The 18,714-nt window shown below is 42.1% G+C and overlaps 1 pseudogene across 1 annotated transcript; it reads right to left on the bottom strand.

The window, feature by feature from the left end:
* Positions 1-514: 514 nt before the first annotated feature.
* On the bottom strand, positions 515-18,506 carry LOC306938086 (low density lipoprotein receptor adapter protein 1-B-like; annotated as a pseudogene). The gene is made up of 9 exons (XR_013792567.1): positions 18,284-18,506; positions 9,075-9,217; positions 7,986-8,098; positions 7,285-7,399; positions 5,388-5,460; positions 5,074-5,174; positions 3,515-3,687; positions 3,232-3,266; positions 515-1,840 (listed from the first exon to the last, which is right to left on the bottom strand). The product of XR_013792567.1 is annotated as a low density lipoprotein receptor adapter protein 1-B-like (transcript).
* Positions 18,507-18,714: the final 208 nt, after the last annotated feature.

The following is an 18,714-nucleotide window of genomic DNA, read 5'->3' as shown; positions in this document are numbered from 1 at the left end:
ATTTTAACGGGGCCAATTGTATAATTATCTGTATCTATTAGCGTTGTCCGTTTCAGTTACGTCTGGTCCAATCTGTCAAATAACATTTTACATCACCCTCTACAATTAATGACCATTAATGGTCACTAGAGGGCGACAGTAAATCAAATGTCTAAAACAAGGGCAGAGGACATTTGCTATTTTTGAAGTTTCAATTTTTATTGATTTAGACACATTGTCCCTCCTTGCTAAAATATTACTGCACACATCTTTTGCTTAATTCTGAGTTTAAGAATCTGCAACGCATTGTGGGCTATTTTCTGAGTGACTCAGTTTAATTAATAGTTTATATACCGTAGTTATACAAACTATAAAATAACACTCAATCTAACCGACAATTCAAAATGAGGGAGACAGTTTTTTTTTTTAATCCTATAACAAACAAGTAACAAATAAGCTACAGTAGCCTAAGTCCTTCATTAAACACCGCATAAGACACGCAGCAGTTGTTGCTTTCACAGATCAAATTAAGATATCAAAGAAGCACTTTAATGTTCATAATTATTTTAATTCAGCATAACCATTTGTACATAATACTGAATGTCAGGACTGGTCGAAAGTAGAATCCCCGACACTCATTGGGCTTTATTCAAGAGTAAAAAAAAAGTTACTGATTAGGAATGCACTTCACATGCATGTCACACGTCACCATTTCAAATACAGAATATTCATGAGTCAGTTAGCCTACAAATATCTTACTTAAAATAAATCACTTGCATTTCCACCCTAGCCCAAAACGACGTCAAAGGGGAGACTTGATTGTCCTGCTTTGTCCTATTATACAGGCCCAATCCATGCGTCGTCATAGAACACTGTTGAGCGTCACAAACAGCCCATCTACGAGATTGCTATGCAACGTAGATCCACCAATAGGTAGGTAGGTGACACCAGCGTATGATGAGGTATGAATTGAGCATAAGGCTTGGTGATAGATTGTGTGAAAGCATTAGTTATGCTAGATCCATCATGTCCACAGAAAGAACAAAAAAACTATAAATTATAACTAAACTTAACATACATATATAAAAAACACAAAAGAAAACACTGATTTAGACGCAGCAGTTACGTCACATTTAAATGAATACAGTACACAGAAAGAGTAAACGAGACAAAATATTTTGACGTGACAACTCAACAGATGGTAATGATGCATTAAGATAAGAGCTTTACGGTCTGTTGTGCTTTGGTATGTGATCGGCAACACATTTTAGGGGAACTTAACCGGTATTTAGAACTGTATCGTTCTATTGTCAGAACGACATGTGAAAAGTGTGCCAACGCATGCTCTCGAAACAGAAAACAATTGGAAGTTCCGTTTTTCACATGTCCTCCGCAAAACAAAGCGTTACGAATTCACATTAAATACCAGACAACTTCCCTTTCAAGAGAAAGTCCCACAACAAGGTAGAGAGGCCAAATTCCAAACCAAAACTCAGTCCTACACCTATTCCCTTATGGAGCTCCCCTGCCAGAAGTCTAAATATTGGGACAGCGAGGGTATTCATGTGGCACCAGGCCTTGTACATTGACATTGAGAGACTGTTATTAGTCCTGAAGAGTTTGGAACAGTGCCAAAGTCAACTGAGGCGCTGAAATTGGCTGATTACACTTAACCTAACGCCCCACCATTCTCTTTTTCCTTTCTCTGGTGTGTCGTTACGTTCAGAAACTGAAGATGGCGTTCCCAGCAGGGCTAACGCTGATGAGAGTATTTCCATTGGCCCAGTCCGTTTCCGACAACCAGTCGTGGGAGGTCACCCCAATGTCCAGGACCTGGGGGTTAGTACGTGACACGGCGAGTCTGAGGAAGAGGGAGAAATGTGATGTTTTTTTTCTATTAGCTGAGAACCAGAAGATGACAAATAACTAGGCGCAAGTATGATTTCAAAACAAAGGGTTAGTATTTACAGAAACAACAGTTCATTAGGTTATGCTATTTTCATTCATGGATGTTAGTGATGTCCTCTGCAGCTATGCAATGATTGCAAAAGATTCTTCAAAGGTCAACAGAGTAGTTAATAGCAATGACAACTAAAAATCTATAAATGCACCAAGTCTGTGTGTACGTGTGTACGTACATCTGAAATCCACGCAACTCGAGAACCGTTCGCCCCACCGACTTCAAATTCGACACACACATTCCACACCCCCAACAGGGAGTGCAGTGCCTGGTGTAGAGTCGGTCGGACCCACGGTTGTCAAGAACCGCCCCGAAAAGCCTCTGCCCGGGCTCTAGACAGGGCCCCAGCCCAGTGTCCATATATGGAGCTGTTCTGACGTCTGCATAGACTCGCCGCTTTCATATATGGAGTAGGGGGGGCCTGTACTGGACAAATGTGCATGACATTACTTAAATAGAAATACGAGGAAATGACGAGAGAAACCGTATCCAACATCAACTTTAACGACCGCCAGGCAGGAGTTTTCATGGTAAGACTACGGTCATTAGTATTATTGCCATCACCTGGGTGGGTCAGTCGTGTAACTTTCCAGATGGTAAGTTGAGTATGTGTTCAACAACACAGCCATGCAAAATAAATAACATTGACAACTATGAGGTGACGAAAGCTTGTCTTGCATAGCAACGGTTGCTAAACTATATGGATTGGCATTGGACAATCGCTTTTTGGTGTGGGGTTTAGTGAAGGGCTATATTGGTAGATTCGGTACTAGGCGGAGAGATATCCAATCGTCTGTCAAAGCAAGACTATGTTACTGGGAATCTAAAGTGATGGATTACTGTTGGTGGATTGAGGTTATGTTAGTATGACGGGCTTCTACAGTTAAGCCTTTTCTTTAATGGATAGCCGTGTACAATTTTACCTGGAGATGACCCATAGCTATTCAAAGCAAAGCTGGAGATACAAACACAATAGATGGATTATAATTTAGAGCCTGGCTTTAGTTTCAACCATAGAGTTTCTTCTTGTTGATATCAAAATGCATTTTTTAATTAGTCATTCTCATACCATCATCAAGCCATTAATTGTGATCCATTTCATACAATTTTCTGTCTAAGCCCACCAGATGGTGGTGTCCTGCAGTACCCAGGAAGCACCAGCAGGGGGCCTGCTAAGATCATTTTAGGCAGTGTAATTTGATGAGAATGTTTTGGTGATTGGGAAAATGTGGTTGAAAACAGCAGAATCCTTTTGGATTCCGTTTAAAAACACAGTGATAATCTTCTCTCACCTGGAGAAAGCTTCCTCCAAACCATCTTCTGTTTCCTAGAAGATAAAAAGAAATGTTATTCTTCGATTGTGTCGAGCTGAACAGCGTTACATTTTAGATTGCCGTTATCTCTTGGTGCCTTCCATCTGTTTAGTGGATAATGGAAGATTCAATAAAAAAAACGTAAAAGAAATAATACGAAGGCACAAAGCAGGAATTGAAACAAAAAACCATCATCTGTGGAAATACTCATTTCCAACACTCCAAACAATCAAGTGGTTCATATTGTGTGTGCACGTCTTACCCCGGCTGGCGGGTTGTTGTTGTTGTTATTGTTCTCAGAGGGCCTGTGGTTGTCTACTTGAACGTCTACAACATTGCCGTTGGTCTCCAGCATCACATCGCCGTAGGTCTCCAGCGTCACATCAACTTGGTGAACATGCACGTCAAAGTCCAGCAGGTTCTCCGTGATGACATCTGGAACCAGCAATGTTCCATCAACTCAAATACCAGCAATGTTCTCTTACATCTCCTTATTTACATCACTGGTTGCTAGAGTTGGCCGGGGTTAACTTTTTCTGCCTCTTGTCTCTGCCTCTTGTCAGAACACAAACTATAAAATCGATAGGTCATCAATGTACTGTGACCACTGGCTTTCCAGCAGTGTGCTTAGTTGACTGAGACAAGCTTGTTCATTTATAATTTCATTTATCAGATAAACCTTGATGATTCAAATTTGCTTTGTAAACATGCCGTGTGAGCATTAAAGGACCACTTCACTTTTCAACATCTCTTCATATAATTGGTCCTCACTAATGTTCATGATAAAACACCACCATTTTTTTCCTACTCAGTCTGTGTCTCATAGGAGGGCTTTGGGCAGTTCGGACACCCGTCCACCAGTGACATCATCATTAGGCAGATTTTTTTTTATATATTTAGATTTGTATTATCGTGAGAACGATGGCTTCAACTTTTGCATTGCAACTTTTCAGGAAAAGAAAGCCTGCCGTTTCTATTAGCTTGGATTCACCATTGATGATGTCACTGGTGGACGGGTTTCTGAACTGCCCACAGCCTTCCTATGAGACACAGACCGAGTAGGAAAAAATGGTGGTATTTTATCATGAACATTAGTTAGGACCAATTATAGGAAGAGAAGTTGAAAAGTGGTGAAGTAGTCCTTTAACGTTTGGTTCTGAGTGAGTCCCTTCTCAGAGAATTATTTTTGCATTGATTTGTCCAACCACAGGAGCCACAACCTGCTATAGTGCATCTGTGTTGTATTATAAAACACACTACCACACCTAAAGAACCCTCCACAGTGCAGGGATATATGACATCGACAGCCCAACTAAGCCCGGTGCACGGGCTTTATAAACAAACATAATATTTCATATTGATTATTACTACAGAAATAATGGACTAAGCACTGTCTGTAAGTAAACGAGACATCATCGGCTCCTGTTGTAGCCAATTGTTTTACTTGCCAGCAAGTCTCATATTGACCTATACAGATTCAGCTGATCCACATCAAATCCAACGTGTTTAAGCTCGTTTAACCTTGAAATAGATCCAACTCTACTGGTCGGCTCCAGTGTGTGTGTGTGTGTGTGTGTGTGTGTGTGTGTGTGTGTAAAGAGCAAAGCCAAACATCTTGCCAAATACTGTTCGGTTTTGGCTGCTATTGGCAGTTTATGTGGAGGAGGAGGTGCCATGTGTATCCTTAAGTGAACATGAACTGTCAACCCCGTTATTTGTTTCCTTGTCAAATTAATTGTAATTTGTGGATTAAAATAAAGAACTAAAGTGTGTGTGTGTGTGTGTGTGTGTGTGTGTGTGTGTGTGTGTGTGTGTCTTCACCTGTCCCTTTCAAGCTGCCCACGCTGTTGGATCTCTCCGACTCGGAACTGCTAGCACGGAACTGCTAGCAGCTGAGCCAGACTTCACTCGCTTCTCTTTTTCTAAGAAAAAAAAGAGACATTTATCTCCTTCATCAGAAGAAGATACCACAAGCAGCTGATGTTGTGTCCTGGAGATGTCCTTGGTGTTTGAAACTTGAGTTGGATCGGATGAACCCAGACACAAGCTGATAGGCGTGTTGTGTCACAGTGTGTGCGTGCGTGCGTGCGTGCGTGCGTGCGGTAAGTAATGAATGGTGACGTGCATGTGCCTACCCTCTTTGGCCCCCTGCCAAAACTCGAAAGCCACCCTGAAGGCTTGGGCCACTGTTAAAGTCACTGCCTGAGCCTGGAGAACAGGAGAAACATTATCAGCAAGTGTAAAACTATGTTTGTTACGGGTTCGTGACATTTAACCCGATTTCGCAATTTTAAGTTGCATCTGGTCTAAATGCCTAAATTGTAAATGTATATAGTTCTACCATATACTCATTAGCACCACCATTTTATCTTTCTTTTATTGTGATCTTAACTTATCTTGCTTTCTCTGCACCTGGAACTGCTGCTGACCAATGTCCCCCCCAGTGACTAATAAATGGTATTCTTATCGTATCTGTAATGTAATCGCTGTTGACAATGTTTGTAGACAATTTGTTTAGGTATTGTAAAGTGACACTTGAAATAAAGTATCACAGATCAGTGGTTCTCAACTGGCTTTGCACAAGGGACCCACGTTTTGCCTTCGATACATAAATCGCGCCCCAGCATAGCATCTACTGTGACAAGGTACTATACAGTGTACACAAAGCTATACTATCTACAGTAGAGAATGACGGGATGTTGTGGTGCTGCGTAACACAACCTACGCATACTGGGTAAAGTCTAACTTAACCCATTCAGGCCTGACGTCAATTGTTTTTAAAAAAAAAATCTAAAATAAATCATGACAATTTTCTGAAAGATTTGAGGCACATTTTAACGATTTTTCAAAAATAGCAGACCTACAAGTTTATAGCGCGCCACTCGGTGGCGCGCTATGAGCTTGTAGATCTGCTATTTTTCAATAGTTAAATTATAACAATGTTTAAAACACCAAAAGGGGTTCCTGCGCAAAATGGGTTAAAGAAAAAAACAAACAGATACACGAGATAGGAGAGGGGGGGGATTTCAAAGGCTATATGACAGGGTCATAAAATAGTGGCAGTCACACACGTGACATTAACATCCACTAAGCAGGTCATGGTCAACGCCATCTCTAATCTCCATGTAGGAAGCCATGGGTGGTGGAGGAAGGAAGCCCAATTCATACTTCTACTTACACGATAGGATGTGGGAAAATAGCCACTTTACAAGTCGTGAACTTGGGCTATTTCATCGTCTATGTTCGGCACACACCACCATACGATGGAGCACAGATTAGGCATGGGGGAGATGGGGAGGAGGGGGTCTTGGAATGTTATCCTAGAAAACGGACAGGAGGAGGACGAAGGGAAGATGAGAGGAAAAGTTCCCTTCTTCTTGACGTCCAGAAACACAGGGAGTTGATGGATGGGGCTTAGAGGAGTAGCCGCCGTCTAGGGTTTCCAGGGGGGGGGGGGGGGGGGGGGGGGGGATTTAAAAATCACACCCGTGTAAACTGAGTGGTGCAACTATACTTTTTGTGTTATAGTTACTGTACTGTAATGTACTGTGCGCTGTACTGTACATACAAACGCCCAGGAACGAGCCCAGGGGGGTCCCGGCGACCCGCCCCACATGTGAAACGGTTGAGAAATGACCCGAGTGGCTGCACCACTCAAAAATAACTGCACTACACAGAACAAATTGCAAAGACTTTTGGGGTACTCCACGTTAGACAATATGATTTATTGTCGGAGCAATGTGCATAGGTTTGTCTGCGACCATTTTTCTTCACTAGTCTACCGCTAAATTTAATTTAGATGTCACTGGGCATATCGGGTAGGTGGATATTTCCCATCGTCTGTAGGATCAGTAGAATAATTCATGATTCCACTCAACTTATCATACAACACCAACACCTAATTCCAACAAGCATAATTTGGTGTTCAACAGAGTGAACAGACACTCTTATATAATATACAGAGCCATGTGCAAGAGCAAGCAGAATTGATGGAAGAATCAAGGTTTGTCATTTTCCGTTCGGTCAACTCACCACTTTCCTTTTCGAGCACAGGTAGGCGTGACACTCCAGTGTTCCATTCGAGGTGTTTTGGGCGATGTAGGCAAACACCTTGTCATGCAGCTTGTCGGCCGTACAGTAGGATATTCTGCAGACAATCAAACTGAGTTTTAACCATGTATGCCTGATCTACGAGTAGAGTGCATTCGCAAATACAATCTGCTCAGATTTAATGTTTACTTTTTTTTTGTTAAAATGTCCTTGAAATTGTAGTGTTACAGAGAATCACTGATCTAGAACCTGTGGTTCTCAACCTTTTCAGGCCGTGACAGCCCCCGCCCCCAAAATAATCATATTTGAACAGGAGACCCCCCCCTGACGAAAATATACTCTCCCAATCTGCCTGGTGGAGACAGTTATTAAGCATAGGCTATTTTTGAGAATGTTTTGCCTGTAAAGACATAGGGAAGACAGATACTGACGCATACCGACACAATCACTTTGCCAAAATGTGGTGTGTGTGTCTCTCTCTCTCTCTCTCTCTCTCTCTCTCTCTCTCTCTCTCTCTCTCTCTCTCTCTCTCTCTCTCTCTCTCTCTCTCTCCTCTCTCTCTCTCTCATCTCTCTCTCTCTCTCTCTCTCTCCTCTCTCTCTCTCTCTCTCCTCTCTCTCTCCTCTCTCTCTCTCTCTCTCCTCTCTCTCTCCTCTCTCTCTCTCTCTCTCACACACACACACCTGTATATGGAGATGTTTTCTAGCAGCTTGTTGGTGAGTCTGTCGTGTAGCATTATTCCCTGAGGAGACACCTGGAGGGAAACCTTCTGGGGTTTCTTGCCACTTGCTTTGGCCTACATTGGAATCAGACAGAAGACAAGTCAGCACAACAAACCAGCCATATTCACATGGCTGGTAATTCTATCGATTACTTAAGATTTTTTTATTGAATATTCAATATTCATCTAGAAGTCTACTTTTTAATACTAAAATAAGAAATAGTGAAAACTGCCGAACAAAAAGCTCACAACACATCACATGTGACGTGCTTTGAGCTGGTAGATCGGCTAATTTCACCATTAAAAAACAAGAAAAGAAACCTATGACATTTTAATGAATACATTACTAATACATACATTACTTTATTAAACAGATTTGTATTTATATTATACTGTGTGTGTGTGTGTGTCTCAAACTATAATTCACTCAATGTCTGTCTGTCAGAAACACTGTCGTAGCTCCTCACTGGCTGCACCAATAGAGGGTATGCACTATGCACATGTATAAAGTGAATGGCAGATCGAGTGGCAAAGTGAGTGACAAAGTGAATTTAACATTGTTTAAAGTAATTTAATGCAATCAAATATGACTTTTCTGTTTGGATGTATGGGCTGTCAAGGCCAGAAAGTAGTTTTTTGCATTCCCGCATAACTTCCGGGTATGATGATGTCACACGCATACCCTCTATCACGCCGACTTTTCACACAGACATTGACCATAATATTATGGTCAATGTCGCCTCGATTAACTGTCTCACGACGGGTCGCGCGCCTCAATTAAAATCCCTATAGGGCTGCGTAAACACCTGCCAGTGTTTGTCTGTACTGTGCACACACCGTCCAGGGCGCTGCTGCCATGTCAAAACCAATGTGCGTGTGCCACAGAGCAACAGAGACGTATTTATGCCGAGTCCCAGGAATACACAGACACCCCCCATGGAATTCTCTGCACACCACTTGCCTAATAATATTAACTTTGTGCCCTTCCCAAACTCATCCGTTAACAATTCCCTCTAGTATATAAAATGTATTACCAGCACCCCAACCTCACCGTGGCCACGATCCTCTTGACTGCGGCTGCCGATAGCTCCTCTCCCTTTGGCTGGTCCACTAGGGTCATGCCGAGGTGACGCAGGTTGAAGGTCATGCCCCCCAGGATGGACTCCCTGGTGTCCGTCCAGTTCTCCGGAAGCTCTGGAGAGGAAAAACACGCCGGCTTGTTTGTTTGGTTTTCCAGGAACAGCGTGTTTATTTCCATCCCGCCGAGAGATACACAGGAAGGCAACTACAGTGTAAACAACTGTACATTAAGCCTTTTAGTCGGGCCAATTTCTGCTGCTGTTCATGCTGACGCGGCTTGGCAAAAACAGCGCATCTAGGCCAGAGGTGGACGTAAAGTCAATATTTTCGCTCCGAGTAAAACTTGGAGCTTGCCAATGAAACAAGAAAAATAAAGGGGGAGAGCTGGGAGCTAGGGTGTGTGGACTCTGGCATAATAGTGTGTTGTGAAGGAGTGTTCAGGACAAAAGTATGAACTTCTCAAGTCTCTGCAATTCAGAACAGATTTTACACATTTTCCCTTCTTCAACCATATACATATATACACACACACACACACACACACATTATATATATATATATATATATATATATATATATATTTATTTATTAGTGATGGGAGATTAATCGGCAAACACATCGGTATCGGCCGATTCTAGTTGTTTTTAGATTAATCAGACCGCTTAGTTAATCAGTCCGATTAATCGGTCTGTCTTTACAGATAAACAAGCCCAAAGTAACAGCTTGAACAGATCTACAAGCTCACAATATTGAATATAAAAAGGTATTTAAGGTCAATCTGACTTGCCTAAGCCTGCAGTGCAGACACCCGGTTACATGATTTACTTTTTTTAATCATAGAAGTGTATATTTGTATGTCTTTAAATGTTTGTATTGACCTGTACTACCATTTGAACTGGACCATTCTATAATCTGTGAATGAATGAAATGTTCAATCAATCAAAGACCCTGGTGTTGGGTAGGACCAATACTGGTGAACAAGTAGTACTGCCTGAAGCTCATGAACACCATATCTACCCTTGCCAAGTGGGAATGATCTTGACGAGCAGGAGGTAGAGGTCTCCCAGGTTCCCAGTCTCTTTATTCAGACCGCAGCCATCTTGCCAGCAAGGTGATACCTAGGTGACACTTCCCATAGAGAGCCCATTCATCCAAACAGAAAAGTCCTCTCTAATTATATTAAACACCGTCAAAATCACCAACATTGCAGCTGTAGGGAAAGCTTGAATTATCTATTTCTGACTTCAACATGGCTCTCGTTCAAAACATGAATCGAGCGATCATCAGCAACTTATATCGTAATCTTAGCGAGGTAAGCAAGCAAAAATATGTCACACGGTCTTTGTCCGGAACAGAAGGGGGGGCTTTACAGAGTAAAAGCGGCCATATCTTCAAAATCGGGAATGAACCCATAAATGTGCCAAAGGTCAGGTCCTAGACATAAGAACAAGTACTTGAGGTAACAGTTGCTGCCTGAGCCTGCCTCTGCCTGGTGTATTATCAAAGAGAGAGAGAGAGAGAGAGAGAGAGAGAGAGTGTGAGTGAGTGAGTGAGTGAGTGAGTGAGTGAGTGTGTGTGTGTGTGTGTGTGTGTGTGTGTCTTATCAAAGTGTGCATGGAGAGAGGGCCTGGCCCTGACCCCCAGTGTATTTACACAGAAGATTCCCACAGTAATGTGGAGGAGGGCCGCCAACTCACATCGAGGTTTTTTGGGCTTGTTTTTTAAGTTTATAGTGGTTATTTTGGGCTTGCTTCCAAAATGTTTAAACCAGTGGTTCTCAAACATTCATGTCAAGGACAAAAAATGTCCCAGAGCTAAAAGTATTTTTGTGACCACTGAACCAGGATTTGTATTAATTGTGCTGATTGTGTAGGTTTAAAGTTCTCATGTAGCCTGGTTGATCTTTTGGGCTAGTTTTCATATGCCTAGATGCTCATTTCCTTCTCTTGCTAAATCTGGCAACACTGCTCAGAAAACCTCAGTTTCCTAGAAAAGCTCCTAGTTTAACTCTTCTGGGAGGGAGCCACTGCATACCACGTATAATGTTAGCCATCTCATCTCACGTGCACACATGCCCAGTAAACCTCTTAAGCACTTGAACCCTATAGCATCCCCAATAGTATTCTGGTCGGGAATATTCAGCCCAAAATGGCCAATGCGAGCGTGTAGCTATATTTTTGGCCAATATATTTGGTGTAGAGGGACAAAGGAGGCGGCCTAGTCCTAGACTGTAGTAATAGACAACAGAGTGCTGTCGCCTCACAGCTAGAAGGTCCTGAGTTCGATTCCCGCTCGGGGCGCTGTGGGTGCTGGCGGCGTGTTTCCTCCTCCGCGTCATCAGTGCCCATACCCGAGGCGGGGTTGGCGAAAGGGCCTTTCTGTGCAGAGTTTGCATGTTCTCCCCATGTCCCCTAGGGTAGGTACCCTCACAAAAACATGCAGTAATCCTGGTCTCTAAACAAACTGCCTCCCCCTGGCCAGCCGGGGCGACTGATGGAGGGGAAAGGAACTGGTTGCAATAACGTGTTCCTTCCACGCGCTACGTCCAACCAGGGAAACTCCCCCTGTCACGTGTAAAGGAGCAACTTGGACACTCAGGCAGGAAGGAAGCATGAGTTCAAGTCCGTTGCTCTCCCCATGTCCCCCATATATGGGGACTAGGTTGGCGGAGGGTGTGTAGAGAGCCCAGGATCACATTAGATAATTGTCACAGGGGTGAAAAAATGGGTTACAAAATCGAGGGATAAAAATGTAGAAGTAATAGACAACTGGGGGACTCTGGTCAAACCTGATTTACACTTTGTTGTACGACGGTGGTGCGTGGCGAAAATAGCCGACCTACAAGCTCACGACACATCTCGTGAGATTGTAGAAAATAGGGACGGGCAGAATAATTATCCATTATACAATATTGTTAATATGGCTGCTTATCCAACCATTATATTTTACCATCACTTAGTTACAGGCCAATAAATTATGATCATTGAAATTTGGCAGCTTGAAAGAGCCTAGATGTCTAGGAGATATTGTTTTGGTACACAGCCCATCTTGTTATGGTTCAGCTTGTCCTTGACCTTGTAGCAGCTAGTAGAACTATGAGAGCTGTGCTCTTTGGCTGAACTACCGTACCAGTACACTGACCCGAGTGCTATTGTATTTCTCCCCCATTGATGTCATGTAGTTGTACATTAAAGTGTAAGCATTACCCCCTAGAATAAAGTCTCGACTCGTCACTCGTATATGACCTCATCAATTACAGAGTTTCACGACAGACGCCAGCTTTGAAAGCGTTTACTGCACGCAGGGTCCAGGGACGGCCGTACCGGAACATGTGGCCTTGTTTTGACGTGGTTGTGAAACACAGGCATGCAGATGCAGGTATACGTGCCATGCAGCCAGGTACCATGCACTGCTGACCCAGTTAAATACAAAGGGCCGGAGGTTCAAAGGTCGGCTCTCCTGACACGTGAGGGAGACAGCTGTGTGTGTGCACGCAAGTGACCTGAGAGACCAAGTGCAATCCAGATGAACTGGTTGGAACAGGTCCATCAGCTCCTGGACTTCCAAGAGATTAATTAATAATTATAGTATTAAAACAAAACAAAAATTAGATAAGTTCAAAGAGCAAGAGAATACATAGACAGAGTTAACCCCAATGTATGCCTTATTGGTGCTTTATTGTATAATGGTGCCAATATTTAAAAAAATATATATTGTATCATGAGCAGATACTCTAAATCAAATGATCTGAATCGAATCAGGAGCAAAAACAACAAAAAAAAACATGATCGGGACACCCCTATTAATAATCATAAATTAACCAAGATATAATTTAGACCACAAGTACTAGATCACAAATCAATCTAAAAGAAAGCACAGGACGGAGCAAATTCAAGTTCCAAAAGTATTTTCAGTCAAAGACAAATCCAAACATTGATAGACGAGTATCCACTCCACACACACACACACATACACACACACACACACACAGGAGTGTGAAATCCCTTCCTCCAACACGCTGGGACAACACTGGGTAAACATGCTGATCAAAAGGACCCACTGACAGGCAGTTCACGTCCCAGGCATTTGTGTGTCCACAGCAAACACTAAATCACTGTGGAAACCCAACTGTTGGCTTGTGACAGGTCCACACTGGGACTGGATGCCAAATCCTGCTTCTTAAACTAATCTTTGCCTCTACTCAACTGTAAGGATACACAGAACTATTCCAATTGACATCAGGAAAAAAGCACCCTTCGGGCATTTGGCCTCGTCCTACCTGAAAGGGAGATCCCATGTTTGGTATAACAATAATAAAAGTGGGTAAAATCAATATGGTCCAAATATTCACACACAATTTCATATAATTCTGTATGTCTATCGTGTATATAACATGATTAAAATAAATTATAAAGAAGCTTTCCTGGTTTTAATGGGTTAACATACTCTACCATACGGATTAGTCATTTGATTGACTTGATTCAATAAATAAAGTTACATTATTATTATTTAATGTAGAACTATTTTTGGATATAAAAATAGCTGGGTATGCAACATGGTACCAACTAAATAAAAAATTGTTTGACTTGAATGATTTGAAATATTTCCTGACAACCAACCATTCATTCTTTTTCATTTTCTTTTGTATTATGTTTTGATGCGCTGTTCAGTTTTAAATTTTTGTGAAAAGTCAAAAAGAAGTGAACCCCAAGAGAGAAATCTCGAGTTCATGCAAGGATTCTAGATCAAATATAGTGCAGAGCTTGTACACAGTGAGAGTATATGTACACAGGTGATAAAACGGGTCTGCAGGGTTAAGTCTCTGCAGATGCGGCGCTAAAAACAAACATTTGAGAGGCACTTGGCAGTGATTGTAGGGCTGAATGGGCACCTAAACTGAGAAATAATTCAAGGCACACGGCATCAATGAGCCAGAAAAGGAGACTAAACTACTCTTGATAGACATTTAGGGTCATAACGAATTCATAGTTCATAACCAATTCATAACCAATTCCCCCTATAGGACTCATCACTGTACTCTGTACGCCCTAGTGGGTTGGTATTCCTTAACGTCTCGCAGGTTGCTACATTGGTATATTCTCATTTATAAAGCCATTCTTGGTAATCTCCCACGTTACATTGGTTCTAAATTTGAACTTGTCCAAAACTCTCTCAACCTCAGATCAAATGCTTGGTTACTATGTCGTGCCCCCAACTAAATCTGAGGCTGGGAAAAAAAAGCATTGCTTATTTCGGACCCTGGTCTTGGAATGACCTACAGACCAGACTCAAACTGGCTGCTGTGATTCCCCTAGTGAGCTTTAAAAGGATTGCCATGTGCACACTTCCCATACACTGCTCCTGCTTTGACTTATAGCAAATGTCTGCTTGCTTTTTAGTCTACTAAGCAATGCTTAGTTTTTATTTATTAGTCCTTATTGGTCGCGTTACTAAACGTTCCTGTTCTCCCTTTGAGCTTCTTAGTAGTGGGTACTGTATTTATGAGCATTCCTGTTTTTTTGTTGTGTATTGTTTTGTTACTGGCAGAGCTGTGTCACTTATTTTGCCTCTTGTCTTGGCCAGTTCACACTTGTAAAAGAGACTTCAGTCTCAATGTGTTTTTTACTGGTTAAATAAAGGTTAAATAAAAATAAAGACAATACTAACATTTGCATTTAAATAGATCAGTTGACAATAACTGCAGTAGATATAACAAGGCATAACACAAAATACAGTGGTATTATTGTGTTCTTATGCATAACTAAAATGCACATGCAGTCCTCATAATAAATCATACAGTATGTGAACAAGGCTGTCTGTCTGAGGTTTGACAGATAAGGAGATGGCTCAGATCCCCTAAGCCTAAAGTATCCCAACCACTCCTCTAATTTGGTTTGATCAAACTCCATGTTTAATTTAACGTATACTCCATTATACAACAAAGTATAAATCAGGCTTTAGCCTAAAACGGGAAATGGAGTTTCTAGGTATTGAAGAAAACAGGGATATAAATCTCAAAACTATAACGAAGTGCCCCGTCTTCATTACAGACAGACAAGACTCGTATAAATTCTACTGCATGGCGCCCTGAGTGCTTCACAATGAACAAGCAACACTTGTTCAGTTTATCCTTCTTTTAGAAATAAATACAAGACATATTGTAGAGGGTCCACATTCCTAGTCCAGTAGGTCAAATGTAGGACACAAATCCTTGGTCCAGCCTTGGTCCCCGGGGATTAAAGCAAAAACAAGGCCCAATATGTGATTTGAGAGACTGTGTGAAAGATTGAGGATTTAGGCTTTGCTTTTATGAAATGTCCGAGACCATTAGGGTTCTGAAGTGAACACGCATCCTGTATTGCTGGTTATAAAAACACTCTAGGGAAAGCCATGTTGAACTCTATGGAATCCAAAGGACTGAAAACAGTCGTGACTCATGGCGACTGAGACCTTTAATCCATGGGTCTTGTGGGCCAGCAGCAGGTGACTGGGTGTGGAGGTCACCGTCTGAGGGATGTGGGTCAGTTGGTAAGGAGTGTTAGTGTTTGCCCGATAACTGGGAATAGAGGGTATGCGCGTGACATCATCATCATACCAGGAAGTTATGCGGGAAAGCCTACTGAGTGGCAAAAACTACTTTCTGGCCTTGACAGCCTTGATTGCACGAAATTACTTTAAACATTAAATTCCCTTTGTCACTCACTTTGCCACTCGATTTGCCACTCGATCTGCCATTCACTTTATGCATGCGCATACCCTCTATAATGCAAGTAAGGTCTTCTGGTAAATGGTGCCATTTATATAGAGCTTTATCCAAAGCGCTTTACATAGATTGAGCATTACCGAGCATTACATTCCATTCAACCATTCACACACATTCATACACCGATGGCAGAGGAAATCATGTAAGGCAGAAGGCACCAACCTGCTCATCGGGAGCAATTCAGAGTCTTGCTCAAGGAGGCAAGGACACTTCGACACTAACTCTGATGGAGCCCGGCATCGAACTGGGAACCTTGCGATTCCCATGCGGCCGCTCTACCCCTGATCCACTGCCGCCCCTGGAGCACAAATACATTACAGTCCAGATTGGAGATCAGTAACTGGGTCATAGCTAGCCCATTAAGACCGATTCTACGAATGCCTTCAAAAAATGCAGTTCGACACATTTTTTTAAAATGTTCAGATGATGTACAAGCTCGCAGCACGGCACAAAGTGATGTGCTGTGAGCTTGCATCTCTGATATTTTTGAACAGCCATCGCAAAAATCTAAACTCACACAGCTGCTTTCCCGGTTTAAATGGGCTGTCAGCGTGCCTTGTACCCTCAGTGAGAACCGAGCGATTGACGCTGGTAAAACGGTTGGTTTATCATAAAATGTGTCTAAAAATCTCTTAATAAACTGGCTTTTGCTAGGGCATAATGGGGCAATTACAAGAAAAACACTGCTGAAGATAGCGGTCATTACCCATTACAGCAGTCTATGCAGCGGCCACCGTGCTACAGTCAAATACACCAAGCCGAGCGTTGCCTAGCAACATGGAACACTACTTTATGGTAGGGGAAAAAAAGGCTATTCTGGATAAACCCCAAATTCATGTGATTCACGTCAACGGCAGGAATCGACATTGGGAAAATTCAGGTGATTCACATTAATGGCAGTAGAGGACTAGTGGTCTAACATGTGCTGCTTTCGTGCTTGCGGTTAGAGATAGGTTCAGGTTGTCGTCTAATGACGACAATAATAGTGTCTTTTTTCTTCCACCAGGTCAGGAGAGAAACTCATACAGGATAAACAAGTTAAATTGGTGATTAAATAAACAAAAACAAATTAGCAGACAAACTGGACCCCATTGTGGGATTCCCCCTCTTGATCGGATGAAATTTGTATCCCGACATGAAAATGTATTTTCTGTTTACTCAAGAGCCAGTTACTGAGAGACCCATTACTGAACAAACTCTGTCTTATAACAGTGATTACTTTCAGACCTTTAACCACACACACACACACACACACACACACACACACACACACACACACACACACACACACACACACACACACACACACACACACACACACACACACACACACCCCAAATAAATAGCCTTTCCACAAGCACACAGCTTGTAGATCTGCAATTTTATTTGTGTATCATCACCTATGACATGGCCAAAATAGTAATGACAGGGTTAAAGTGGTTGAATTAACTGCAGCCAACAACTTGAGGCCAACTTGAACGCACAGTAGCATGCAGTGCACTGGCTGACCTGCAGCATTCCTGCTGGTTGTTATGGTTCTACAGACAAGTAAAGACTCATGCCGCTCATAGAGACAGAGACCTCCCCAAACAGAGATCAAGTGAGATTTAAAGTGTTACGGGGCTGAAAACAAAGTCACAGTGGACTCTCGGTGTGAGCAACAATGCTCAAAACATTTACAAGACAAATGGAGGGAAAAGCACTAATCATTTGAAAGTAAATGTAATATTATTACTCAAAATGTGAAAGTAACTAGTTAAGTTACATATTACTGGAAAAAAGTAATAATATTACTGAAAGTAATATATTACTTAAGTTACTTGACAACACTGCCAACCACCTTGTCAATAAATAGAGTAATGTACAGGGCGGTGAGGTGTTGACGGTGATCCTCCACCCCAAAACACAAATCACATGTGAAGTGAACTGGGGAACCCCCAGCCTGATATTAAGCACTTGAGAGTGTAGTTGAACTTGAGGCATTACATTTTGTTTGACAGAAATATCGTCACTTCACCTTCATCTCGGGACCCCTCAAAAATCATGTGAGTGACTGAACTTCAATGCTTTCGTGAATCCTTGTTGAAATAACAAATAAACTTGCCTTGCCTAATGAATCATACGGATAGGTATGTACACGTTTAAACTTTAAGTGGACACGTTTAAACGTTGGCAAGTCAAGTGGGAAGTGGATGCACTTGCCACATCAACAGTTACAAGAAAATATTAAATATAGAAATGCATGTTTGCTACGTTTTGCGAAACTGTCTACAAATCGGTCTTTACTTCTTAAAAGTAGGTTATCAGTTGGTTAAGCAACTTTAACAATTAAGCCAAACTGTTAGCTTAGTGTTAGTCAGCTTCACTGGAAAACGATTTTAATCACAAGTTAACCTTTTCTTTAAAAATAGCCTTACTTCTGTGCCGACCGTAACTCCATGTCTGTTTGGCGATACTTGGACTTCGGATAATAGCTCTTCCAACCGACTTCAAGGAGTCCATCGCAGTGTTGTGTTTTCTTTTCTAAAAGTTTGGTGCCCAACAAGCCGTGTGCTCGCAGCTGAAGCTGGAATGTTGTTGTCTGGAGAGTGGACTGAATGCTGCCTGCCTGGCTGCCTGCTGATGGCGATCAACCCTCTGATTTGAACCTCTGGCAGTGGGCGGGGACAACCACATGCCACTCAAACGTATTCTTCGCCGTACGCCGGTGTCGCTTGTGGTGGATGAATGAATTAGAAGTAGTTGGAGTTTTGTTATTGTTTTGCTTAACTAAATACTCTGTTGCAACGTACTAAAAGCCTGTATTCAAAGTTTGAGTTGAGTAAAAGTGTAAAAAAAAGTTCAGTAA

The sequence above is a fragment of the Electrona antarctica genome, assembly GCF_951216825.1.
Source record: "Electrona antarctica genome assembly, chromosome: 15".
NCBI lineage: Eukaryota > Metazoa > Chordata > Actinopteri > Myctophiformes > Myctophidae > Electrona > Electrona antarctica.
Note: the sequence above shows the minus strand (reverse complement) of the source record. Positions and strands in the feature narration are given on the sequence as shown.